At 38.0% G+C, this 22294-nt stretch overlaps 1 long non-coding RNA gene across 2 annotated transcripts in view; it reads left to right on the top strand.

The window, feature by feature from the left end:
* LOC145523559 (uncharacterized) overlaps positions 1–22294 on the top strand; it is an 880911-nt gene that overhangs the window by 675450 nt on the left and 183167 nt on the right. For both annotated transcript variants that reach the window (XR_014066716.1, XR_014066705.1), the window contains 2 exons: positions 5207–5353; positions 8026–8159. This is a non-coding gene — a long non-coding RNA (uncharacterized LOC145523559). The remainder of the gene's footprint in view (positions 1–5206; positions 5354–8025; positions 8160–22294) is intronic.

Genomic DNA, 22294 nt, shown 5'->3' on the forward strand with positions numbered 1-22294 from the left:
TATGAAGAGGCAATTCCAGTCCATTTAATAGGATGACATTGTCAATGAATCCTTTAGTCACCTTTTGAAGAGGACCAACCTCAAGTTGGTCTCCTACCTCTCCACTGTCTTACTTTATATTTTGACTAATTAATCCTTTTAAATATAAAATGATAGCTAAAAAGGGCATGATGGGTATGATGTTCCCTTGGAAGTCTTCCAGATTAGAATACTCAAAGGTAAAATGGGTTGGATTAATATTTAACCATAGCTAACCTTTACCTTTATGGTATGCTTTATCTGTACCAGGAACTATGGAAATTGCTTTATATAATCATTTTAGATAATTCTCATAACTACCCTTTGGATTAAATACCCTTATTACTCCTAATTTAGGGAGATTTGCCAAATGTCACATACTGGTAGGAGGTGGATTTGAAATTTGAGCTCAGGGCCTGCATGTCTGTAAGGCCTGAGTTCTTAATCACTCTAGGCCAAGAAGATTTCCTGTGCCTAAAACAGACTATTAAAAAGGGTGGAATCTCATCATGGCCCAATGCTGATGAAACAGAACCAGGGTTATCCCTTTTAGTGTCAGTATGGAGGCAGCCTGAGGGAGGGGTAGTTATCCAAGCTGAAATAAACTGTCACCAGATTATAGCCTCTTTCCCCAAGAAAACTTTGGCTAATCTTAAATGTTGTCCAGAATGTGGGAGATCTTTGAACTGGACGGTTATACTGGTTTTTAGTATCAGTAACACATGATCCTAAGGACTCCATCTCAGAGCTTATAGAGACATTGGGTTGACTAGAACCAAAACTCCAAAATAGCTTGTACCCAAGACCATCAGTTCAGTTCAGTCGCTCAGTCGTGTCCGACTCTTTGCGACCCCATGAATTGCAGCACGCCAGGCCTCTCTGTCCATCACCAACTCCCGGAGTCTACCCAAAACCATGTCCATCGAGTCGGTTATGCCATCCAACCATCTCATTCTCTGTCGTCCCCTTCTCCTCCCACCCCCAATCCTACCCAGCATTAGGGTCTTTTGCAATGAGTCAACCCTTCGCATGAGGTGGCCAAAATATTGGAGTTTCAGCTTCAACATCAGACCTTCCAATGAACACCCAGGATTGATCTCTTTTAGGATGGATTGATTGGATCTCCTTGCAGTCCAAGGGACTCTCAAGAGTCTTCTCCGACACCACAGTTCAAAAGCATCAATTCTTCGGCGCTCAGCTTTCTTCACCGTCCAACTCTCACATCCATACATGACCACTGGAAAAACCACAGCCTTGACTAGACGGACTTTTGTTGGCAAAGTAATGTCTCTGCTTTTAAATATGCTATCTAGGTTGGCCATAACCTTCCTTCCAAGGAGTAAGCGTCTTTTAATTTCATGGCTGCAATCACCATCAGCAGTGATTCTGGAGCCCCAAAAAATAAAGTCTGACACTGTTTCCACTGTTTCCCCATCTATTTCCCATGAAGTGATGGGACCAGATGCCATGATATTAGTTTTCTGAACGTTGAGCTTTAAGCCAACTTTTTCACTCTCCTCTTTCACCTTCATCAAGAGGCTCTTTAGTTCTTCTTCACTTTCTGCCATAAGGGTGGTGTCATCTGCATATCTGAGGTTACTGATATTTCTCCCGGCAATCTTGATTCCAGCTTGTGTTTCTTCCAGCTCAGCATTTCTCATGATGTACTCTGCATGTAAGTTAAATAAGCAGGGGGACAATATACAGCCTTGACGGACTCCTTTTCCTATTTGCAACCAGTCTGTTGTTCCATGTCCAGTTCTAACTGTTGCTTCCTGACCTGCACACAGGTTTCTCAAGAGACAGGTCAGATGGTCTGGTATTCCCATCTCTTTCAGAATTTTCCACACTTTATTGTGATCTACACAGTCAAAGGCTTTGGCATAGTCAATAAAGCAGAAATAGATATTTTTCTGGAACTCTCTTGCTTTTTCGATGATCCAGCGGATATTGGCAATTTGATCTCTGGTTCCTCTGCCTTTTCTAAAACCAGCTTGAACATCTGGAAGTTCACGGTTCATGTATTGCTGAAGCCTGGCTTGGAGAATTTTGAGCATTACTTTACTAGCATGTGAGATGAGTGCAATTGTGCGGTGTTTTGAGCATTCTTTGGCATTGCCTTTCTTTAGGATTGGAACGAAAACTGACCTTTTCCAGTCCTGTGGCCACAGCTGAGTTTTCCAAATTTGCTGGCATATCGAGTGCAGCACTTTCACAGCATCACCTTTGAGGATTTGAAATAGCTCAACTGGAATTCCATCACCTCCACTAGCTTTGTTCGTGGTGATGCTTTCTAAGGCCCACTTGACTTCACATTCCAGGATGTCTGGCTCTAGGTGAATGATCACACCATCGTGATTATCTGGGTCATGAAGATCTTTTTTGTACAGTTCTTCTGTGTATTCTTGCCACCTCTTCTTAATATCTTCTGCTTCTGTGAGGTCCATACCCAAGACCATCATCACACTCTTTTTCACAAGGAAAAAGGGAGCTGGCATTTATTTTAAACTGTCATGTGCTAGGGCATTTATAACAAACCTTATGTGTTTAGGGTCATTCTGACAAATGTCCTTGACTGATTTGTTTGTTATTTTTAAAAGACAATTGAAATACAATACAATGGACATAATATTAACAACTTTCTGTTCTACTTGAGAAAGCAAATCTTTTTTAAGAATTTGGGATTAGTACCAGTTTTAAAAATGGAATTTTAGTTAAAGTTCTTCACTATTTATTTGTAATTGCTTTTCCCTCTAACTCTCCAGCAACCTTACTGTTTTTACAATTGAATTCCATATATCTCTCACTTTTAAGTTTTAGCATAATTTTTAAAAATAATTGTTGGAAAATACAGTCTCTGTGTTTTTGGTCAACTTTCTCATACTCAGACTATGGATTCATTAACAGGGTAACGATCAGGCCAAAGTTTATCTTATCACACCAGATTTTTTAGGTCATTTTCAGTTTTTCTTATTTTTTCTTTTCAAATTTTCACTTGAAAAGAAAGTTAATTGGGAAACACCACCAGCAAAGTTTTTTTTTTTTCCTTCCTCTTTTAGCTACTCAACTGCCAACTGCCAAGTCTTTCTGATTTCTTTATCAGATATGCACAAGATACAGGGCAATTGTGACTGTCTCTGGAGTTGGCAATAGTTAAATGGAATTACAGACAATGATTCAAACCAACATGTATTTTGTGGAGTCTTTTGATTACACACAGCTTTCTCTGAGACATAAAAACCTCTTGAAGGATTAGCTTGCTAGAGAGAATTACCATTTTGGAAGATTTGTGTCACATTTCAATGATAAAATTATTCCCCCAAAAATGCACTCTGTAAATAATCTCTAAATTCTCACAAACATCGGAGCTCTTGTGGGCCAGAATCAGAGCACAATTTGCATAAATTAAACATACACATAAATATAGTTGCATTTCATAATCCAAAGGTCTCTAGATTGTGTTATGTTTCTCTCTGGAAAATTTTATCAGAGTAACTCTACCATCTCTTCAGAAAAGCCTGTGACATAGACCCTGAAAATATTGTTGTAGATACCTTATTTTATTTAACCACTTATGTATCACAGCTATATCTAAGATGGCAGCGGAGTTAATTTGGTTAAAATCTAAGTATGTTGTAGGTATCTTTTCCTCAATAATATGGTATGAAATACAAAATTTATTTTTTTTCCCGTAACAACCTAAGATGCCTAAATCATGTATTATAGACAAATGACTCTAATGATAACTCTTTTGATAAATATAAACACTCTTTTTTTGTTCAAGTAGAATTTTGCATATTGTTACTGTTAGCTCATCAACAAGTTCTATGAAAGTGTTTTTATCAGAATATCTAATCTGCTGATAGAAAATTTTCTTCTGTTTCTGTCTTAATAGAATTTCAATCATGAAGTATTAGTGCTGGAAAGTAACTTGGAGAAAATTATGTGCAATTGGTTTCTCATCAGAAATTGTCCAGAGAGGTTGAGCAATTTTGCATGTTTAGCTAATGAGAAACCACTGTAACCAAAAATCAAAATGGGACCTAAATGCTATCTTCTCTATGAAGTTAAAGTCCATGTCAAACAAAAATCTGACTTTGGAAACTCACTTTGCAAATTAGCTCAGTAATTGTATGTAAGGCTGAGTGATCTCAGCTCACAATCTCCCAACAAGACATTTCATAGAGGAGAGGGGGCAGAGTGAATCTGTGCTATGCTTTCCTATCTAAACCCTCCTTGGGCAGGCTCCCAGCTTACAGCTTTCCAATCCCAGTGTACACTGGGGTGAGACATTTTGGAGAGGTCAATTTGGAGTATGAAAGGCTCTATGACAGGAGAAATTCAGAGAATGTGCTTGTGTAAATAGGAGAGTGGTGCTTTTGTGACTAGGATGAGGGTGGATATGATGAAGAGGTAGGTGGAGAGGAGAAGGGAGAGATGTGATACTCCTGAAAATAATTTGCTCTCATGTCACCCCCATAAAAGGCATCTCCCTTAAATCAGGCAGGTATAATGAATGGTGTGATAGCCAGTAGCCTGCACAGTTATAAAACATGGCCTTTCGTCCTAGAGATGGCCCATTACCACTCACTAAAACAGTCTGTCACGGTGCTGCTCTAGGGCTATTCATTTTTCATGACCCTCTTGGTGATGTGATAGGGATTTCCTGAAACTATGTTCAGATCCCCACCCAGCAAGTGCTCCACATTAATACCCTCTGATTCCTTTCTTCCAAAAGTTATCACGTGTTAGTTTTATTTGTGTGTGTGTTTGTGTGTGTGTGTGTGTGTGTGTGTGTGTGTGTGTGTATGTATGTATGTGCGTGCCCCAGGAAACAAAGAAACAAAGAAATACAGCAAAGACTAAGTTTGGCTTTGCTGAAAACACAGATTGTTCATAAAGACTGGCTAAAATTTAGTCTTAGGATATCAAGAAAGTTCAAAGTATACAGCTTAATGGATAGGAGGTAAGAAATCTTTAAAAGCCGTTTAAAATTATCTCACCATTCTCAAGGCTCAAATTTCACATCATGGAAGGCACATTTTAACATAGTAATCTCAGCAAAGCAGGGCCTTCTGATTTGCTGGCTGCTTCAAATAACAGTTGTCCCTTTGATAGTATTGACACCTATCTCCTTTCACAATCTAGTGCTTCTCCTGCACTCTAACATAGCCCATCTGTTTTTTAGGGCCACTGTCATAAGGAAGACTGCAAGAGTGAAGAAAGGTCTGATTGATCACAAGGTCCTATCAAATGTCAAAGCTGGCCTTGGCTGACCTCCCATCTATTCAGAGCTGCTTTGATTTAATCTCCAAACTGGCTTCTTCTCCAGGCTGTGAGTTCTATCAGCAACCCATGTGTCAGCATTGAGATATGACCTGCTTCACGCTCCATTCATCTCATTTGAAGAACGGAAATTAAACTGGAGGGTGGAAGAGGGGAACTGCTCAAAATACACACACACATTAACTGAAGTCTTTTGTGTGGATGCATTATAGGAGTTTGCACAACTGTTAAAAATTATATTAAAATGAAATTGATCTTTACTGAAATAGTTTAGGCCTTTTCCTCCTATCACCACCCACTTCCTCTATTCTTCCTTCTTCCCTCCCCAATTTGTAATAACCATAGGAACCCAATCTCATTAAGGTTCAAAGTAAAAGGAAAGAAAAATTTACAATATTTCAGTTTCTTTTAAAAGGTATTCTTTAGAAAATTCATTTATTGTCTGCAATTTGCACAGTAAATATTTTTTAAAAAAGATATACAAAGCTGGTAACCAGACTAATGAACATGTAAACTGCTTTGTTTACCATTATTGATTTTTTTGTTTCACCTTCAAGGTTTTAAAAATCTAATTAAAACTCAAACTTTGGGAATAGTTCTATCTCTCAGGACACAGTGCCATAGTATAAATCTATATATCCTTAGTCCCATTTTTTAATTTCTAAACTCCCCTTACTCTTCTCATTGGCCCTTTTATACTATTAATGAAGGCTAGTAACTAAGTAAAAGCTTCATTCTTTATAGATTTGTTTGGTATTCAGTTCAGTTCAGTTGCTCAGTCATGTCCAACTCTTTGCGACCCCATGGACTTCTTGTTTGTTATAGTATACTCAAAAGTAAACTCTATTTCATTTATTAGCAGTGTCCCAAAACTGTATTTTAGGTATGTCGGGAAAGTTAACTAAATTTATTTCTGTTTATTTGTTTGTTTATAAAATCATGTATTTGTTATTTGAACTCTGTACTAAAATGGCATCCACTTAGGGAAATTGTTGTTGTTGTGTTTCTTTCTAAGAAAATACATTTTACATTATACTAATAGTGAGGAAATGGCAAGCCACTCGAGCATTCTTGCCTGGAGAATCCCATGGACAGAGGAGTCTGATGGGCTACAGTCCATAGAGTCACAAAGAGTTGGAAACAACTGAGCAAGCACACAGGCACGCTGCAGTGGTACATGTTCAATATCAAAACAGCAATCAGCAAAGACAGGTGAGGAGACAGAGACAGAGACAAAAAGAGAGAGGGCAAGGGGGAAACAGAGAATAGTAGACAACCAGAATAAATACTACTGACCAGGGAAAATAAATACTATTGACCAACATTAATACTTAGGGTTATCTTTCCTTTTTTTGTACATGCACACTTTTTATTTCCTTATGTGAAATAATACTGTTACTTCTTGGGAGGAGACAACGTTTTCAGTTGTTTTGGTCATTCTCTTTTATGTCTATCTAATATATTTTTGTAGAAGTGAGTATTTTGTTTTGTTAATATTATATTGATGGCCATTTATGTTTTCTAAAATTTTTACTACTATAATGTTATTGCATAAAAGGATTTTTAGGTTTCCATGATTTTCTTCAAAATTCTCTACTTTTGGAAAAAGGATGTGCCCAATTTAATATTCATAGTCAAAAATACTACCTTTTCCTCTTATGGTTTTTCATTTGAGTACCCACTTGGAAATTTCTTCCTAAATAATCATATGTGTTTTCTTTAGTATATATTACTTGTTTTATATTTAATATATGTGCAAGAGAGTAAGTATTATGGTGAATGATAATGCTTGGTTGTTGTTGTTATTGTTTGCTTGCTAAGTCATGTCCAACTCTTCTGCGACCCTATGTACTGTAGTCTGCCACGCTCCTCTGACCGTGGAATTCTCCAGGCAAGAATACTGGAGTGGGTTGCTGTTCCCCTCTCTAGGGGATCTTCCCAATACAGGAATCAAACCCATGGCTCATTGCAGGCGGGTTCCTTACTGCTGAGCCACCAGGGAATAGTAATGCTATTTCTCCATAAACCATTTGACATGACTTATGGAAAAGCTTTCAAACTCTCCATTATATTGAAAGAAAGACTTTGAGCATCTGTGGCATTTAAAGAATGTCATTTAAGCATTCAGTTTTGCACATAGGAAAGCAAGAAAACATGAGATGATTGTATTTCCCTTGTATTGCTTCTCAGTAAAATCCTCCCTGCATATCTTTATGCAAATATCTTATTACTCAAGGCACAATGTGTTGGAAAAAATGAATTTTTTGCAAGTTAATTTATTCTTTACAATGCAGGGTGGAAAGTGGGTTCATTGCTCTAATACACACTTGGCAATAGAACTGCAGTGATGGATATGTTGTATGTCTTCACGGTTCAATACAGTAGCCGCTGGCTACCTGTGGCTACTGAACATGTGAAACACAATTAATGCAACTGAGGAACTGAATAGTTAATTTTATATGATTTAAATTCAAAATTTAAATCAATTAGCTACATCTGGCCAGTGGCTATCTTGAATAATACAGCTTTAATAATTTTACCATTATTTGAGCCCCTATAATGGTTTGTGAAACATTGTAGATGTTTGCCTAGTTACTCATGTTCACTTCATTGAAGAATAAATATTAGATAATGAAGAATTTATAACCATGGAATATAATAAGAAGAAAGAAAACAAAATGTACTTTTGCATTGAGAGACATTTTTCACAATTTCTTTCAGGGAAGAGAATTGAAAATTTCAATAAGGCAAAAGTTATGAAAGTCTTCATGGAACCTTTGGGTATGACGGATTAGCAAAGAAGATGATTTGAGTTGTAAGATCTGGCTTGGACCCTAACTACCTATCAACCTGGAGTAAGTCATTTTGATGGCCTTAAGTACTTGATATGCAGTCACCTGTGGGATCACTGCTCCTTTCCTCTGGGTCTTGGTTTCCCCCAGTCCTATGGAAGTTTTATAATCATATCCCGCTGGCCTTCAAGATCAGATTCCCTGGAGATTCCCAGTGCCTTTGTCAGTTCCCCTGGTTGGGAAGCCTGACAGGTTCAGAACCTTCATGACAGTGGGAGAACTTTGATATTATTGTTTTCCAGTTTATGGGTCACCCACCCAGTGGGTATCGGATTTGATTTTATAGTGATTGCACCCCTCCTACCCTCTCCCTGCGCCTTGTTTGTCTTTGGAGATGGGGTATCTTGTTTTGGTCGATTCCAGTGTCCTCCTGTCAATGATTGTTCAACAGCTAGTTGCAGTTTTGGTGCTCTTGCAGGAGGAGATGAGCACATGTCCTTTTACACCACCATCTTGAACTGGAAGTCTAGTTGCTTGATATTCATAATAAGGGGGTTGGAGTAAGTTATTTTCTTTGTTCTTACTGCAGATAAATTATGTGAATATTTTCTGTCTTATATTCAGAATTAAGTGCTACATTTTTCCTTCATATTTCAATGATATGTATAAGCACCCAGTGCCAGATGTCTTGTAGGTATTCAATAAGTATTTATTGAATGAATGGATGCACTTAGTTTTCTCCCTGGGTCAGAAGCAACTTTCACTGCCCATTCTTGTAGTTTGATATTTTTCATACTCAGGCATGACCAAAGGTTTTAGGTATGGCTGGTTTTGATGCAGGAGAAATCTTTTGTTACAGAGTGGTGGAGGATCACTGGGCACAGCCCTTTGCTCTCAAGTTGCTAAAAAGTCTACTTCCAGAGATGGCCAAGGAAGTGTGAGATTCCAGAACTTGGCTGACCTTCCTAAAGGAAACCACTTGGGAAGCTCCCAAAAGCCTGGATCAGGTGCACTGAGGTGATGATGGCAGGATAGAAGAAGGGCCAGAGTGTAACTGGGACACGCATCACATATGACTTTTCTGAAAAGGAGTTTCCATACCTCAGCAATAATAACTACCTTGATCATTCGAGTCAAGAATAATTAAATTTTTCTTCTGTTATATTCTGACACTTATTATATATTTTGCTTGTAAGGTATTTAATGTCACCCTCTTTGGCATACAGCTAATTTTTAATGTGTGATGTCTTTTTAATCTAATGAGACTGTTAGCTTCAGCAAGGACATAGACACAACCTTTATTCCTGGCATACAGTTCTCTGATTCTCACAACTCCCAAACCAGTGTAATTTACCCTCCCCCAGCCCCTGCCTTCTCCAAGATCAAAAAATGAGAAAATATTGTCTAAACAGGAAAGCATTGTACAGACCTCCATAGCTTTTATTATGGTAATTGATATGTGGGTGATAATTGCTCATATTCCTACTGTATAATCTCCTTCAGGAACTCAGCAGCTGGTAATATTTTCTAGACTCACTATAGATGCCCTGAAATCTCAGAATTTCTAGGACTTCGATCCTACAGGAATATGTAAGGAAAATCCATTATACTTTTCACTGAGAAGAGATAATGTTAAAAATTAATGACCATTTCAGTCCTCTGGGATGCAATATAATTCAAGGGAGAGGAGGAGGTCTGTCACTATCTCTTTCAAGGGCAATTCACAACAACACTTTGAGTGATAAATTCCTGAAGCTTGATGTTTTTCTCCCTATTGTAGAATATGAGTGTTGACAACGGCTTCTTTTAAAAGTAGCAATATTTCATTTTAAATTAGTCCATCTGTTTGACAAAAAAAAAAGAGCAGTGTATAGTAAGAGCTACATAGCTGTTTCTATCCTTTCCTCTCATGAATTCCACAACTAAAACTATATCTTAAAGAAATAGCTCAAGAGAAGCAAAATCTAAGGGAGTGAATACCTTATTTGTACTTATCTATAATAAAAAGAACTCAGAAGCAATTTAGATACCTAATATTAGGGAAATGCCTAAAAAAATTATAGTGTACTAGCAATAACACACATTAGAAAGATGTTAACATTTAGCATTTTAAAGCCTAAACCTATACATAGAAAAATATTTTTGCTATAAAATCATTTGAAAAAAAAAAGCAGAATGCAGTATTTGTACTCAAGTGCATGAGATGTCTATATATATATATATGGACAGTAACGTTTCCCAAATAGAAAGAGTGACTCACTTCATAGAAGGTTTATATTATCTAAAGAACACATGCTTGGGATTAGAGGAAGGTTTGAATTTCAACTCTTGCCACAAGCATGTGACACTGGCAAATTATGAAAACTCTGAATATCCATTTCCTTATTAGCAAAGATATTTTTGGTAAAAGATCCATAAGCAAATCCACTTAAAGAATCTAGTAGAAACTCAGTACCATTATTTCCCTTTCCCTATACTAAATACTTGAAACTTTCTAGGAATAATACATTTTACTCAGATTGATTGATTTTTATAGAAATTTCAATATCCTTGTTTTGGACCCAAATGAGAATTTTTAGTAGGCTATTAGAAATTAATGTGGTAACTCTTATACAGTTGGTCAATATTCTTTATTTTTGAATGAATTTCAGAAAGATATTAATATCCTGGGTTGGAGATCAGTTTCTATATATAATTGAAAATGTTAAGCTAAGGATAACATATTAATTGTGATCGTTAATTTTATGTGTCAGCTTGACTGGTCACAGGGTGCCCAGATGAAATAGTGTTTCTGGGTATTATCTGTGAGGGTATATCTAGATGAGGTTAGCATTTGAATCAGTGGACTCAGGCAAGCGGGTTGCCTTCCTCAATGTGGGTGGCCATCGTCCAAAGCATTGAAGACCTGAACTAAGCAAAAGATAGAGGAAGGAAGAACTTATCTCTCTTAATTCTTTTTAACCTGTCTCACTGCTTAAGCTGAGATATCCCTTCTCCTGTTCTCTCCTCTCCTGTCCTCTCATCTCTTCTGACCCTCAGACTAGAATTTACACCATAGGCTATCCTGATTTTCAGGCATTTAGACTTAGACTGAATGACGCCATAGCTTTCTTGGGTCTCTAGTTTGCAAATAACAAATTATAGGACTTCCCAGCCTCCATAATTGTATACACCAATTTTGCATAATCAAGCAACCAATCAATTTATATGTAGATATCTCCTACAGTGTCTGTTGTTCTGGAGAATATTAACTAATACAAATTTTGGTATGAAGAGTGAGAAATTATCTTTTAAATTTAATTAGATTTAAGATTCTGATGATTTTATTTTCAGTAGTATAAAGAGCACTGATGGTCCACAGTGTGAGCTGTTAATAGAGATGTGCAAAATGTCTGCATTGGATATTCCTAATCAATCACTTACAAGAAGCAAGGAGCTAGGTGTCGCTTTACATACTTTTGAACGTTTTTGGAAATTTAATGAATATAATGACATTGGCTTCTAATATAGATGACAAAGTGGCAAAAGAAAAAGATGAGCTCAGGGATTCAAATTCCTAGCTCAAGCACTACATGAATAACCTAAGAACTTCTATGTATATCCTGAAGAACCCTTATCTCCTATAGTACAGAGCTGAAATTTGTTGAAAATCAAATGTAGAGCCTCATGCTGAAGGTGAGGATAACTACTGAATTATAATGTAAGTTGAACTCCCAGATTCACAGGGTGTCTCCTGATGAAGTGTGGGCATTTATTGGGAAGTAGTGGGGTTGTTAGATGGGATGGGGACATGTGTGAAGACTCTAATGAAGCTGGGGATACTGGACCACTAAATTCTGGTGAATCTTTACCAGAATCTGCTCAGGACCCACTCCCACCACCCCTGTTTACTTCTAGACTTTAACTAGGCTCAAGTCCTGGTAGGTCCCTAAATGTGAGGTATAACGTGTGGCCAGTAAAAAGATGCATTATACTCCAAAAGAACTACTCGAGTTTTCCAATATATACAGACAGAGATATAGGGAACATGTATGGGAATGGATGCAAGGGTGTGCGATAATGGTAGAAAGAACGTAAAGTTGAATCAGGCTGAATTTATTGATATGAGCTCACTAGGAAAAGATCCTACTTTTGATGTCATAGCTTGGGGAGTTTGTTGTTATTTAGTTGCTAAGACATGTCTTACTCTTTTATGACCCCATGGACTGTAGCCTGACAGGCTCTTCTGTCCATGGGATTTCCCAGGCAAGAATACTGGAGTGAGTTGCCATTTCCTTTTCCAGGGGATCCTCCTGACTCAGGGATTGAACCTGTGTCTCCTGCATTGGCAGGCAGATTCTATACCACTGAGCCACCAGGGAAGCCCCGTGGGAGTTAGAAGGGCTCTGACAGTTTCTTTGGTTGGTTGACTGAAATATGGACCAAAAGATGACCCACTATGAGTGAATTGAAAATGTCTGGGTTTAATGACTGTAGAGGAGGGGATTCAAAGGCTTAAGGAGATTGGAATGTTAGAATGAATTTGTCGTTTAAGACCTATTAGTCTATGATGGAAGGGTCCAGAAGACACACCTTTCACCAGTACTGTGAGAAATAAATTGTGAAGGGAGTCTCAGAATCCTTAAAAAGCTTTGTGATCACACTTCTCTGTAGGCCAGACCTCACAGGGTGAACTGCAATTACTGAATTGGGAAACGTAAATGCAACAGGAATAACTGGGTCTCAGTGTGGCAGGGGCCAAGTGGTGGCACCAACTGCCAAAGGCAGGTGGACGTTATTGCCATAATGGACAATGGAGTAAAAGCAGCAGTGAGAATAGTTTGACTCACTCAGTCCTATAGTGTTGGTAAAATAATCATAGTGTTCCTAGGTATGAAATATTGACAGGGAGCCTACTAAATTCTTACTTGATCTGTAGAATCAGAAAAGTTCTAGGTCAAGTGATCAAGTGTAACCTAAATTATAAAACCAGAGAGTTACAGACTCTCAATCAGTTGACAGACTTGAGTTAGTTTACAGACCCAGAATCCCTTGAATGAAGTGGAAGGTGGATTCCTTTGAGGTAAGACCCCTGGTACACTACCGAAGTTATGCAACTAATCTTTTCCCCAGTCTTTCCTATGACTTTTATTTTCTTAACCAGGTTAACTCTATGTTGGGGAAAAAGAAATATTGGACCTTTTAGGGGCTATTGGACACTGGCTTTAAACTGACACTAATTTCAGGAAATTCAAGCCATCACTGTGCCCCACCAGTTTGCAAAGGAGTTTAAAGAGATCAGATGAGCAATGGAGTTTTAGCTCAAGTCCACCTTACAGCAGGTCCAGTGCATCCCAGAACACATCCTGTGGTTATTTCCCCAGTTGCAGGATGCATAATTTTAATAGACATAGTGAATAGCTGACAAGATCTCCACATTGGTCCTCTGACTTATGGAATAAGGGCTATTATTCTGGGAAGGGCCAAGTGAAAGTCTTTAGAACTTCCCCTATCTAGCAAAATAGTAAATCAAAAGCAGCACGGCATTCCTGGAGAGACTGCAGAGATCAGTGCCACCATCAAGAACTTGAAGGATTCAGGGATGGTAATTCCCACCACATCTCCATTCAGCTCTCCCATTTGACCTGTGCAGAAGGCAGATGGGGTTTGGAGAATGACAGTGAGTTATCAGAAGGTTAACCATGTGTGACTCCAAATTGTGACTGCTGTACCAGATATGGTTTTGTAGCTTGAGCAAATTAGCACATTCCCTGGTACCTGATATGCTGCTACTGAGCTGGCAAATGCCTTTTTCTCTATCCTAGTTTGCTTCCACCTGGCAAGGCAAGCAATACACCTTCACTCACTGCTCTACCTCAGGGGTGTATCGGCTCTTCAGACCAATGTCATAATTTACTTTGTAGGAATCTTGATTTCTTTCCCTTCCCCAAGATACCACACTAGTCAATCACACTGATGACATTATGCTGTTGGATCTAGAGAGCAAGAAGTAGCAACCAATCTAAACTCATTGGTATTTGTATGTCAACTTGAGTTTGTATGTGAACTCAAGATATTTGCATGTCAGAAGGCAGGAAATAAATCTCACTACAATTCATGGATCTTCTGTCTACCTCAGTGAAATTTATAAGGCTCCATTGATGTGGGGCATGTAGAGGTATCTTTTCTAAGGTAAGGATAAGCTGTTATGTCTGACCCCTCCTACAGCCCACAAAGAGGCACGGTACCTACTAGGCCTCTTTGAATTTTGTAGACAACATATTCCTTATTTGACTGTGCTACTCAAGCCCATTTACCAAGCGACCCAAAAACCTAGTCATTTTACATAGAATCCAGAACAAGAGAAGAGTCTGCAACAGGTCCAAGTTGCTTCAGCACTTATGGCATATGATCCAGAAAATCCAATGGTGCTTGAATTATCAGTGTTAGACAAGGATGGGGTTTGCCTTTCAAGGTATGAAGATAGAGGTGTACTATTGTAATTTATATACACCTATCCCACAATTGGAAATATAGTTATGTGAAATTTGGCAAGTTAGGAAGAACAAGGGTGTGCTAATCCAGAATTCATACAGAAAGAGAATACTAGTATGGCTAACTTGGATCATGTGAATCACTGACAAGAAACACAGACTGATAATTTTCTGGAATTCCTACAAGTAACAGTGAAAAGCATTAGCAAATAAGATACATGCTACAGAGTACTAAAAAAACAAAACAAAACTAAACTAAACTAGAGCAGTATTTAAGCAAGAGATACTTAAATGAAATACTGAAAAGAATTTAGCCTAATTAATAATTATGCTATAGATGGACAAAAGCTAAAATGTTACCCTAAAAATAATTACAGTCTCAGTATTTCTTATGTTTTAGAATTCTTCTTGAATTTCCTTAATGTGTGGTGCTTATTCTCCAAATGGGTTTGTGAGGCCAATATAAGATTTAAAAATGTGTGCAAATTAAAATTTGGGATCTTCATGTAATTTCCAATCCCTGATTAGATCAGTCACAGCATCATATTTTCCTCTAGATGATAGATATGAAGGCCTTTTAGAGATCAAGTCATGATGGAGAGGTCTCACATACCTAGAGGTGAATTATAACACAGGTCTTTAGGATTTTGGAGCAAGGTCCTGCCATTATCTGCAGATATTGACTCTTCTTTTGAGAAGCAACTCTTGGCCTGTTGCTGGATATTAGGAGAGACTAAATACTTAACCATGGACCACCAAATTACTTCAGAACCTAAGCTGTCCTTCATGTACTGGGTGTTATTTGACCCACCAAGCCACAAAGTTGGGCATGCATGGCAACGTCTGTCATCAAATGGAAGCAGTATATATGTGATTGGGCCCAAGCAGGCCCTGAAGGCACAAGAAAGTAGTTACATGAAGAAGTGGCCCAAATGACCATGGTCCCCACTCCTGTTACACTGCCTACTCTTGCCTGACCTGCACTTGTGGCTTCATGGGGAGTTCTCTAAGATCAGCTGAGAGAGGAAAAGAAGACGTAGGCCTGGTTTACAGATGATTTTGTGCAATATGTAGGTATCACCTGAAAATGAACAGCTGTAGTACAATAGTTCCTCACTGGAACATCCCTGAAGGACAATGGTTGAAGGGAAATCCTTCAGTGGTAGTTCCTTCTAGAACTTAGAGAGTGCACTGTGTTGTTTACTTTGCTTGGAAAGAGAAATAGTTTGACTTGTGGTTATATACTGCTTCATGGCCTGTGGCCTGTGGCTGGATAGTCGGGGACTTGGAAGGACAATTATTAGAATATTAGTGACAAAAAATTTGGGAAAGGTATGTGGATAGATCTCTCTGAATGGGCAACAAACGTGAAAATGTCTGTGTTCCAAGTGAATGCTCATCAAAGGGTAATATCAGCAGAGAACTTGAAATCAGGTGGATAGGATGACTTGTTTTGTTAATACCAGTCTTTCTGTCCTCAGCCACTCTTGTCATCATCCAATGGGCTTAGGAACAAAGTGGAAATGGTGGCAGGGGTGGAGGTTATGCATGGACTCGGCAACATGGGCTTGCACTCACTAAGGCTGAGCTGGCTACTGGCAAGGCTGAGTGCCCAATTCCCCAGTAGCAGAGAGACCAATACTGATCTTCTGATATGGCACTGTTCCCAGGGTGATCAGCTGGCTGCCTAGTGGCAGGTTGACTACATTGGATATATTTCATTATGGAAGGGGGATTATTTTGTTCTTACTAGAATAGAAACTTATTCTGGTTGCAGATCTGTCTTCCTTGCACACAATGTTTTGCTGCCAAAACTACCATTCACAGACTTATAAAATGCCTTCTATTTTGAAGAACAGAATAGAATAGAATTCCACACAACGTTGGTTTTGATCAAGAAACTCACTTCACAGACAGTGAAGTGTAGCAATGGGCCCACGCTCATGGATTCACTGGTCTTACCGCATTCCTCACCACATGAAGCAGCTGGCCTAAAAGAGCAGCAGAATGGTCTTTTGAAGACTAAGTTACAGTATCAGCTAGGTTGTAATACTTTGCAGGGCTGGGGCAAGATTTTCTAGAAGACTGTTTTTGTTCTGAATCAATGTTCAATATATGGGGCTATTTCTCTGAGGGCCAGGATTCAGGTATATTGGAATCAAAGGTTGGAACTGGGAGTGGCACCACTCAGTATTACTCCTACTGACTCACCAACAAACTCCTATTCAAACAGCTTTACGCTCTGCTGGCTTAGAGGTCTTAGTTCCAGAGGGAGAAATCCTCCCACCAGGAGACACAATAATGACTCACTTGAACTGGTGTTTAGAATATCACTTCATCACCTTAGGTTCTTTGTACCTCTGAATCAGCAGGCAAAATAACATGCCTTGGTTTAAGGTAAAGGAAGGTATTCAAAGAAAGGAGGCAAAGACAAGTAAATTCAAAGGCAAAGAAGGGAGTTAACATGTGGCCCTGGTGGCTGATCCCAGCTACTAAGGGGAAATTGGGCTATTACTCTACCATGAAGGTTACAAAGTGTGTGAATGAAATACAGAGGATGCCCTAGGTCATCTCTTAGTATTGCCTTTCTTTGTAATTAAGGTCAGTGGAAACTGCAACACCTTAGTCCAGGCAGGATTACAATGGCCCAGACCTTTAGGAATGAAAGTTTGAGTCACATCACCAAATAAAGAACCATGACCAACTGAGATACTTGATGGAGGTAAAGGGAATTCAGTAAGAGTAGTGGAAGAAGGTACATATAAATACCAGCTATGACTACATGAACAGATACAGAAATGACTAGAATTGTCATGAGTAATTCCTTCTTATTTTGCCACGAATACATTTGTGCATGTGGTATGTGTGTAGAAATACTTTTTTTTAATTTCTTTTATTCCCCTATCATGTAACATAAGATGCATTGGCTTTATGTCATAGCATTTAAGTATTGCTAATTTTACATTATAACGTTTAGGTTATGAGATACCAAGGAGAACACTAAACATCACTCAACAAATTTACCTCCTCTTCTGGGCAAGGAATTATTGGGCTTTTAGTTTTATGAAGGATAGTTATATCAAGTTAGGCACACATTTGACCTTGTTATTGTCTTCATTTGGAGATTAAGTATGTTTTTAAAAGAAATGTATGGGTGCCAGGTTGACCAGGGGTGAAACTGTGATGACTAATTTTATTTGTCAACTTGATTGGCTGTGGAGTGCCCAGTTTAAACATTATTTCCGGGTGTGTTTGAAAAAGTGTGAATGAGTGTAATTTAATCTATTAGTTCTTTTTCCCTGGAGAAGCCTAACATATAACTGATCTTGACTATGAACTATTGCAATTTGCATTTGTTTTTCCCATATTGTTGACCATAAATTCTGGAACACTTTTTATATACTTTTCGTTAATCTTCTCAGAGTCCCTCCCCATGGATTTCAGGATGAAATGACTCCCAAACAAAAGGCAATTTCAGGACACCTAGAAACTCACTACATAGTATAGATGACTGCTTAAAAGAAATTTCTCTTATAAATGAAAAATTAATGTGATGCTGGACAAAGTGACTTATGCCACTTAGCAGTAGGAGCCAGAGAGGACAAGAAAAGATCAAACAAGAGGATTAAAATTTTTTTGTCAAGTCAGTCTATGCCTTGTACCCATGCTTAATTACAAAAGGAAATTAGAAACAAGTACATGTATATTACTGCATGTATTAATGTAGAATTTAATTGGTTTAGAGTAAATTAATGGCTGCTTACAATATTTCTGGCAATTTATAAGCTGTGTAATTTTAAATTGGTTTCTTGAAAATGCTGGATAAAACATTTTAATTCACACATTGCTTTAGGAATTGATTTGGGGATAATAAAATATAATGAAATGTGTTACCTTAAATGGATGTAAGTTCTATTTGCTCTGCTTTTTTTTTTAACTTTAATGCAAATAATGAATATGCTGCTAGGATATTTAGAAGAGCTGTAACTGTTTGAAAGTTATCTCTCTCTCCATTGGACAAACTATAGCTATTTTAAAATTCTATTTTCTTGAAGCAGTCAAGAACAAGGAAAATCCTCTAGGGCTTTTCTGTTTATCCAAGAAAAATTATATGTGAAATTGAAAGGCAAGGAGGTATAAAAATCTGGCAACTCAGCAAAGAAATTATTATATAAGTCTAGAAATCAGGACACTTGCATTTGGGCCACTAAGAAGAAATTCCAAAAATTGTCAGCTGGTTTGTGATAGCAACAGGTTTACATATGACCACCTGTGAAACTGAGATGATGTGAGTTGCTTTTACCTAGTGTGAAAATTAACTGTGAGTATATGTTGGAAAAAATGATAGTTATTCTTCTAAAATATTCAAGAAAAATAAAGTAGAGGTGCTTATTAGTAAAGCAATAAATTTTCTCAAACTCTTATTTTCTCTTTCTATCATAATCCTATATTTTATGTATTCCTTTTGGAGGTATTTAATTTTCTCATGCCAATTCTTTTCTCATACTTTCAGCCGGGAAGCCTATTCTAAGAGAAGCTTTTCCCAATTCTACCTCCCTTCTGCTTGCTCTCACTGAAGTTTGCACTTATGTTATGAAATTAATCACATTACATATCACATATTTTCACATATGAATTTAACTCTGCCATTAGATACGAGCTCACAAACTAAGATCATTTTTTAATTGGTAATTCATTTTGTCAAGTGGATATAGATTTCATTTTGGGGACTTGGGGTATTAGTAAGTAAGAAGACAAGGTCCTCTTTTCTTATTTTGATTTTAATCAGAGGAGTCATTGTGGCATGTTTAACGTCACATCATGAAAGCATCTTCCTCTTCTGCTATTTCTAAATCTATCTGTGGACTCCTGATTTTTTGTTTCCAATCTCACTTTCCAGCAGTTTCAGTCCTGCTTATTAGCTGGAAACTTGGAGATGCTTAGAGAATGAGAGTGGAATGTATCTTCCTTTAATTTTTTATTTGTATTTGTTTCTCTTTTTTAGCAGAGAGTTTTCTCCAGTGCTATTAGTTTTCTTCACTGCCACCCTTTTACAGAGACAGGAAAGGTAATATTTATTTTATTTCATTAGAAAATGAAGTTCAGAGACTCTAAGTTGCTTGCATTCATTGACTAAAAAACCCAGAATTTTGATTCCTACTCTTTATTCCCCAAATTCAGTATTTTTTCATTCTATGAAAACCTTGCACAGCATATCATCATCTTAGAATATTTTCTCAGTAAACTTAGAGGTCAAGTACACAGTATTAGATACTATGGAATGAACTGGTTCAGTAACTCTGCATTATGCTGATTCTATTGCACTTCACTGGACATGGAACAACAGACTGGTTTCAAATAGGAAAAGGAGTACGTCAAGGCTGTATATTGTCACCCTGCTTATTTAACTTATATGCAGACTACATCATGAGAAACACTGGGCTGGAGGAAGCACAGCTGGAATCAAGATTGTCAGGAGAAATATCAATAACCTCAGATATGCAGATGACACCACCCTTATGGCAGAAAGTGAAGAAGAACTAAAGAGCCTCTTGTGAAAGTGAAAGAGGAGAGTGAAAAAGTTGGCTTAAAGCTCAACATTCAGAAAACTAAGATCATGGCATCGGTCCCATCACTTCATGGCAAATAGATGGGGAAACAGTGGAAACAGTGGCTGACTTTATTTTTTTGGGCTCCAAAATCACTGCAGATGGTGACTGCAGCCATGAAATTAAAAGACGCTTACTCTTTGGAAGGAAAGTTATGACCCACCTAGACAGCATATTAAAAAGCAGAGACATTACTTTGCCAACAAAGGTCCATCTAGTCAAGGCTATGGTTTTCCAGTAGTCATGTATGGATGTGAGAGTTGGACTCTAAACAAAGCTGAGTGAAGAAGAATTGATGCTTTTGAACTGTGGTGTTGGAGAAGACTCTTGAGAGTCCCTTGGACTGCAAGGAGATCCAGCCAGTCCATCCTAAAGGAGATCAGTCCTGGGTGTTTGTTGGAAGGACTGATGTTGAAGCTGAAACTCCAATGTTTTGGCCACTTGATGTGAAGAACTGACTCATTTGAAAAGACCCTGATGCTGGGAAAGATTGAGGGTGGGAGGAAAAGGGGACAACAGAGGATGAGATGGTTGGATGGCATCACTGACTCAATGGCCATGAATTTGGGTAAACTCTGGGAGTTGGTGATGGACAGGAAGGCCTGGCGTGCTGCAGTTCATGGGGTCGCAAAGAGTTGGACACGACTGAGCAACTGAACTGAACTGAACTGATTGCACTTAAAATCCAAGAGGTGCTCATATTCATCCACAGACTAAGGTCTGTTTATCTAAAGTTTGAATAGTTTTTAAATTTAATTGATTTGTCAGTGCAACTGATCTTCTTAGGTATTCTTGACACATCAATGTAGTGATTAAAATAATAGCAATCTGTAGGAGTGCAGATTAAGTATATGTCCATTTTAAACTTTGCTGTAATTCACAGAGCCATTTTAGTATGCTTAATACCAGATCAATTTATATGACAAGATTTAAACTGGATAATCTGTGACATTTGCCTTCAGAGACACATGTCATCAATGACTAGCTTGAATTTTCAAGACCCATTCTTAGAAGGCTGTTAATAACTCCTATACTTTTGTTACCTGTATAATTTAGGTATTATCATGTTCAAAGATAGATTTAACTCAATCTTAGAAAATGAAGATCATTAAGAGATTAATACACATGATACAACCAAATATCTTTCACTTGTATGTAGAAAAACCTCACAGTATCTAGAAGAGACAGATAAACCAAAAGATATCAGCCACAGCAAAGACAGGACCTAAACCCAATATGGAAATCTGTTCTTTCTATTTTACTGAAATCAAGATCTTCTAGAAAGTGAACATATCACTTCTTCCTCTGCTCCAGTCAGAAGTTGGAGGTTGATTTTCAGATGTGGATGCTAACCTTGTCTACTTAACTGACCTTGCGTATTTAAGGCCTTCCAACCTGACCAAGCCATGGTAAGAAAAGTTCTACCTGTATCTGGATTCCTGGCTTGAGTCTGATTATTTCTTTTTCCTTTCCAGTAACAAGATTACTAACAATTTGATGTCAGTCATATCCGATCTGCTTCACCTTGGAGTACAGTCTCTGATCATTTCAGAGTCCTCTTCCTTTTCTGGGCATTTGAACTTGGTCCCTTTTGGTCAATACTATTGCATTCTCCCTCTACATTATTTAGAAATCTTTTGATTGCAATAATGAAAACCAGATTTAGACTAGCATGGAGTATAACCGAGTGTATCCAAGCCGGAAGAATAATTAACACGGGGAGGTAAATTGCTGCAGACACTTTTTCTCTTGTCTCTGCTTCTCTGTTTACAACTACATCTTTATTTTTTCTCATTGCAGACTTGACTTCTTTGTGTTCCAGTTGCTGTGACAGGAAGTGGCTTTTGTATTAATTTCCCAAGAATTCATCATTTCCTTTCAAGTCAGAAGCTAAAATGAGAAGGAATCTCTTAGATCTGTACTAAGTTTCCAGAGAACAGTGATTTGTTCAGCTGGGGTCAGATGCCTCCTTCAAGACCAATCAAATGTAACTGAGGGTAGGGTTACATTATTCTATCAGGGAAAGCCCTGTAGTGACCATGTGGATATAGATGGTTTTAGCAGGATGAGGGGTAATTGGTAGTTTCCATAAAATAATGAGACAGTTTCCAGGGGA

The sequence above is a fragment of the Giraffa tippelskirchi genome, chromosome 2 (genome assembly GCF_054371585.1).
Source record: "Giraffa tippelskirchi isolate mGirTip1 chromosome 2, T2T-mGirTip1v1.2.pri, whole genome shotgun sequence".
Classification (NCBI taxonomy): Eukaryota; Metazoa; Chordata; class Mammalia; order Artiodactyla; family Giraffidae; genus Giraffa; species Giraffa tippelskirchi.